Below are 6,907 nucleotides of genomic sequence, written 5' to 3'. Positions count from 1 at the left end.
TTTTAACCCTATTAGATAGTGTTGCACCTTTAAACTTGGACTCGGATGGCTGTGGATGGCTTGTGTTCTCCCCCTCTCCTGCTAATCAGTGATTTAGCAATATATAGGTCCTAACCTATATCACTTTTAATTTCATTTTCAGCCTTGCCAAGTGGACCCCATACATTATCTCTTTTGCTTCTGTTCTGTATTTAGGTAGCTGGCAAATTACTTTTCTTTTCCCTAAAACTGTAGTTTTAAGAAGTTTCTCAGCCTGTTCCTTTGCATGTATATTCTATTAATAAATCTTCCCCTTCTGTTCTTTTAGCTTTTAATGTATCCTGATATTTTACCTAGTCCATTCTGCTGTTTTCAAGGGATTGCCATTTCCTATCTTTACATCTTCAGCTAGGGATTTGACAATTATAAGATGTTGATCTTTATCCTTTCTCTCTTTTCCATCCCTGGCTGCTCCCTCTTCTTCTGATACAGGCATTTCTATTAACTTTTTCTTCTTCCTAATCTGAAATCATTCCTCATCCCTTGCTCCTTCTCCCTTATCTTCCTGCATAACTTTCAGCCTCTCCCTCTCAGCCTGTATTTCCAGCTCTGCTCAGTAAAACTGTCTACCTCAACTTCCTTTCTTTATACTAACCACCCCCCTGCCCCCACCCCATCCCAACTGGGCTTCAGCATCAACTAAACCTGGCCAACTCTCCAGGTGCAGCCAGGTAGCACAGTTGGCCTCACAGGCTCACATTAACCCTTTCAGGACATGTGTGGGGTATACACCGCATCACAGTCACATTAATTTGTGATTAAACACATGAGCCCTGGTCCTGCACTGGGCTTTGAATGGTCAGAGCCTTGTGCCCATGTGGGGCCCCACTGATGTCCTAATCACTGCAGGATCAGCGCTGCAGAGAAATGGGGCAACTCACGTGCATACAATTTCTTATGTATGTGCATAGTTGCAGGTTTTTGTAGTTGCTTTTATTACCATATTTTGTAGACTAATATCTTGTTTTATTTGTGGACACCAGGCGTACATAGCACCAAGAAACCTGCTGCTGTTTAGTCTGTTGCTCCAATTTAAATAATGTAAAAATAGCTTAATTTAAAAAAAAGATAAACTGACAAGCAAGTAAAGTAACAATTTGCAAGTTTCCATAAAACTGTACAAAGTTCCATGATGCAAGTGCAGATTTTTTTGATTGGACCAAGCACAATGTTCTTCGGGCGCAGTATGTCAAGAGGTGCTGAGCACTACTGCATGGCGCTGAGTATCCATAACACTCATGGATGGCAATGGGAATTGAGGGCGTTTAGCACCTCATGAAGTTACCTAACACCTGGCAGAAGCAAACTCTGAAAGCTGAATCACATTTCAAAATGTGTCTCTTAGTGGGATGTGGTCCCCTCCCCCACCTAAATTTCAAATAACATCACTCCTTAAACTGGGAACAAACATTCTACTTGTGGCTAGACTGCATTTATTAGTAATTTTCACATAAATCAACTTATATGAAAATGTATTCATAAGCTGAGCTTTCTCTATAGTGATAAAATGTTTCTGCTTCTGTGGTAGAAAATAGCTTATTATGCAAACAGCATTGCCAGTGTTACATTATGCATGGGATTCACCTGGAGAACATCATAAAAGCTTCAAGCAAAGGGAAAAAAAAGAGGGGAGAAAATTGGATGTTCCATTTACTGGACCACTTGCCTATTATAATTAGCTGTAAATGAGTTGATATCTGTACTTTGGAACACCGTTTCTATCTGCCCTCGTAAGGGCACAGGAACAAGAAAAAGAAAAACAGAACAGAATGGAGGACTATGAAGTCTTCCAAGAGATGGCCTTCAAAATGTCACCCCAATTTAAAAAAAAAATGAAATCCAGTTGCCATTTTTAACTGTATTTTTAGTTGTATCTATTTAGAAATGACTTGGTTATTTCTTTGCACACCTGATTTAATTCAGAACCCTGCAGGTTTACACTGGACTGTCATTATAAGGAATGGGATTGTTAAAAAGCTTGATTAGACCAGATTAGTTCAGAAAAGGTATTGTCTCAGATTTAACTTTAAGCTAAAAAACATGCTATGTCTCTGCTTGTGCTTGGATCTGTCTCTCATTCCCAGAGACAGCAGGTTTTACATTTTGTAGGGTGAAAGGGGTGGAGCTGTAAAGTGAAAAGGTGAGGGGAAGAATACCCCAGTGTAGGGGGATCCTCTGGAAGTGCACAGCGTCTGAGATATTCCTATGCCATGTCCCTTCCAGGAGGGGTTGTTGCGAGTGAGGCAATGTAAATTAGAGAAAGCCTAGCCCATGCAGCCTTAGGATCATGGTTGCTCAAGATTGGCTTAAAGCCACCTTTGCAGTCAATATTCCTATGCTGCACAGAGCAATTCTTGCTCAGAGATGAGGACTGGGGCCAAATTAATTCTGAATCTTTCTCATGCTCTCAGACATTGCTTAGTACACAAAGATCTCCCACAATTCCTGTGTATCCTGGGTTGCTCTTCACATGTCATCTATGTTGTTAAGTCCCACGCATTTGCCCTCTCACAGTACTGTTTGGCAGAGAGATTCTTTCAGCTGGACCCTTTTATGTGTTCCTCCAGCTCGCAGTGGCACCTCTGCCATGGCAGACGCTTTGGCTTCATTCTTAACATATCCCAGATATTTTCATCTTCTTTTCTGGATAACTTTGGAGATAAGGAGCAGTTGAATCTCTGATGAATCCCAACATTTGTTATAAATTCATTCCATCTAAAACCTAGTGTTTTCCTGAGGTATTTTATTTCGAGCCTATCTATACCAACATTATTATTTGTCTATACCAACATTATTATTTGTTTTTTCTGTTAATAAGCGTTTATACTACATCATAAATGTACATAGTGCTTTGAAACACAGGGCATAAATCCTGAGAGATGCTCAGTATGTTTTCTGTGCCAAAGAACTGACAATCAAAATTACACAAAACAGTCTAAGGAGGGGATGTGTGGCAATAGTTGATGAAGAGCATGGGGTGGGGAGGAGGAATTGTTTGAAGAGGTGGATTTTAGGGAGGGCTTTGAAAGAGGAGGGAGAGAATCAGGGCTGGTGCTTCCATTTAGCTGACCTAGGCGGTCGCCTAGGGCACCAGGATTTGGGAGGGCGGCATTTTGTGGCCCTTGGCGGCAATTCGACGGCGGGGGGTCCTTCTGCGCTCCATGTCTTTGGCGGCAATTCGGAGGCGGGGGGTCCTTCTGCGCTCCTAGTCTTTGGCGGCAATTCTGCGGCGGGTCCTTCACTCGCTCCGGGACCCGTCGCTGAAGTGCCCCAAAGACTGGGAGCGCAGAAGGACCCCTGCCTAAGGTGCAAAAAACCCTGGTGAAGCTCCTGGAGAGAATGCTTGGCAGGTGTGGACAGGGAGTGGGGAGCATGATAGAAAGGACAAAGTTGAGAGTCGGAATAGGAGACAAAGGGAGCATTAAGGTGACAGCAATGTAAGAGTCACAGCTAGTGGCAGAGATAGGCATACCCTCCATTTTCCTCACTATTAAGCTATGACTTGGACTCACTCTTTGCTGCTCTGTGAGGATCTTGCCTACATGGCTCCCTCTCAGTCAATGTGCTTCCTTCTGGGAATCTGTAACTCACAACCCCGGAGGCAAACTTCCTCACTGCTCTGCATTCTTCAGGAGAGGAAGTGGGTCTGTCGTTAATATTAACCACTTTACCTAATTGGAAGCGGTTTAAAATTTTATGCAAACTCCTGTGTATAAAGATTGATTGCTACTGTCTAGATTGGTAATCAGCAGTTTTGTTACTGTGGCATTTCTGATCTGGTGCTGAAGCAAAGTAATGGGAAACTGTTTGCAGATTTATAACTGGGTTAGAGCCCTTACTCTAAGTAAAAGTCCTTGAAGATAGAGTTACTGGGCCAAATTCATCCTTGCTGTAACTCTGCTGACTTCCATGGAATTACTCTGATGCTCATTTGGCACACTTGGTTTGAAATAGTCATGCAGTTTAATGTCAAGATTTTAACTTCACTGACCATGTCCAAAAGTGTCAGTGTCTTTGTATATCACTAATATTCCCACCATTCACATGGGGCACGTGTATTCTGCATGAACTGCAAGAATTGCCATGTACTGTACATGGCAGATATTGTTCACTATATTGTGTAGAAGCCCCTAGCAGCAGGAGTATTCAAGTGACTGATTTTAGAACACTTACCATTGACTGCTCACCGGCACAAGGAAGCACATCTTAATGCTCAAAGAAGGGTTGCTATTAATTCCTCATTTGGACCTACTCCACCATGGTCTTACACCAGCTAGAATGTGGAGTCTATAGAAAGTTACTTGCCTGTTAGGAAGGGTCACTCCAACGCCACTGCTCTGGACACTTTCAAGAGAGAAGATCTGAGTATCTATACACCAATGCCAATAAGAATTACTGGGATAGGGGCCCAAATATTCAAAGATATGTAGGTGTTGCTCTGCTCAGTGTTGCAATGTCTAACTCCTAGGTGGCCTGCCATCTAGTAGACTCCTCAGTCTGATTTATACAGCCCAGGCTCTCTATACAATGCAAGGAGAGAATCAGGAGTCTAAGAAAGGGCTCTTCAGAAGCCAGCAATCTGAATGGGGAGCCACCTAAGCTACCCAGGAGTGAAATGCTGAGGAAAGAGGCAGAGAAGAGAGAGGGACTTAGTTGCCTGAGCAGCTGACCTGGTGTGCCTGGCTTATGGGCAAGAGATAGACCCTTCCACTCGGAATCCTCTGCCAAGCATATTCTCCTGGACTCTGGCATTTAAGTGAGTTCAGCTCATAGAATCATAGAAGATTAGGAAGGAAGAGACCTCAAGAGGCCCAGCTCCAACTAAATCATCCCAGCCAGGGCTTTATCAAGCCTGGCCTTAAAAACCTTTAAGGATATAGATTCCACCACCTCCCTAGGTAACCCATTCCAGTGCTTTACCACCCTCCTAGTGAAGTAGTTTTTCCTAAAGTGACCTCCTCCACTGCAACTTGAGATCATTGCTCCTTGTTCTGTCATCTCCTACCACTGAGAACAGCCTAGCTCCATCCTCTCTGGAACCCCCTTCAGGTAGTTGAAGGCTGTTATCAGATCCCCCCTCACTCTTCTCTTCTGCAGACTAAACAAGTTCCCCCAGCCTCTCCTCGTAAGTCATGTGCTCCACACCCTAATCATTTTTGTTGCCCTCCGCTGGATTATCTCCAATTTGTCCACATCCTTTCTGTAGTAGGGGGCCCAAAACTGGATGCAGTACTCCAGATGTGGCCTCAAATGCCAAATAGAGGGGAATAATCACTTCCCTTGATCTGCTGTCAATGCTTCGACTAATGCAGCCCAAGATGCCATTAGCCTTCTTGGCAACAAGAGCACACTGCTGACTCATATCTAGCTTCTCATCCACTGTAATCCCCAGGACTGGGGGTAGGGCCATGGGGGAAGAGGAAGGGTGGGGGCAGGCTCTTGGGGAGAAAGAGTGGGGCCTCAGGGGGCAGGGGGAGAGGAGGGGCCGCCACTTTTGGGAAGGCTCCGAAGCCCTTGCTGTCTCCTACTCATGTAAAACACCTCTCTCACACTTGCCCTATGTTTTCCTGTGTCCCCAACAGTCTTTTGTGTGGATGCTGTTCTTCCCTCCTTCACACCTATTGGCGGTCTGCATCCAGACCTCTTGCTGTGGGGTCTGATAGATATCAGATCTTGGGTGTGCTCAGAGCATGCCTATGGGATCAGACCCTACCGCCCAAGTAGGCATCTCCTCACCTAGATGGAGAATCCTACTTTTGGACCTCTGAGGCTTTGCCTTGAGCTGAGCTACAACCTGCTTATTAACTGTGTGTGGGGGGGGGGGGGAGCTCCAGGGTGTAGGTGTTTTTGTGAATGCTGACTGACAGAAATGTAGGCACTAGGAGACTTAGGTGCCTACTACAGGGTTAAATGATAGTTGAGCAGCAGCTTTGAAAATGTCAGTGGTACCTAAATGGTGGATGTAGGTGTTTAAAGAGGCAGAGAGATGGCTAAACATTTTTGAGGATATGGCTCACGCTGTTCTGTTTGATCTCCTTATGGATGTTTGCCCTTGTTTCTCTGCTCCTCCTGGGGAAAATTCTGGTTTCTGTTGCAGAATGAATGCCCAAACAGCCTTGGAAAATCATTTAAATCAAGGCTGCAACCATTTACAGTAGCTGAGGATGTGGTCTATAGTATTTAAACCATACTGCAACAATTAATAATAGAGGTGAAGTATGAATCCTAGTGCTTGAATTAATGGCTAGAATGCACAATGTAACCAAGGAGACAAGGAACAAGAACGAATTAAGTATGTATAAGATGGTGTAAACCTGTGATCAGCCTGTAAGAGTTCAACTGCACTCTGAGCTATGTGCTTATATCCAAGAATGCTGTGTTCAGAATCCAGCTCCTATTTGTGAGGTTCTGTCCTGTGGAAGGTGTACAATGGTAATTCTGAGCAGTGCCCTTCCCAGCTCACTTTCCGGTCAGAACTAGAAATCTCAAAACAGTCATAGCTCTTATTCTACCAGGTGGGAGAGTAAGGACCTGCCACTTACTCACTTGCTTGGTCCTATACAGTTTGTGACTCTGGATGGAAGATTTGGCACTTTTGTGAATATGCGTTATGATATTGTGTCTTTAATTACATGATCATATACTTTTTTATACTATTTTTTCCCCATAAGACTTTGTCTCATTCAGTGCACAGGATAGACGCTGCTCACTGAATAGGAAGCTGTTCAGTATTTTTTAAGTCAATGTATGGCCTATGTCTTATTTACAGCAAATCATCCACGTCCTGAACTGACTACAGAATTATGAATTTCCCCGTAGGCTTTTCTATGAAACTTTTTACTATAGTATCTGAGTGCTTCACAAATAT

Source organism: Chelonoidis abingdonii, chromosome 5 (assembly GCF_003597395.2).
Source record: "Chelonoidis abingdonii isolate Lonesome George chromosome 5, CheloAbing_2.0, whole genome shotgun sequence".
Taxonomy (NCBI): Eukaryota; Metazoa; Chordata; order Testudines; family Testudinidae; genus Chelonoidis; species Chelonoidis abingdonii.
The sequence above is the reverse complement of the archived record's forward strand: the minus strand, read 5'-3'. Positions refer to the sequence as shown.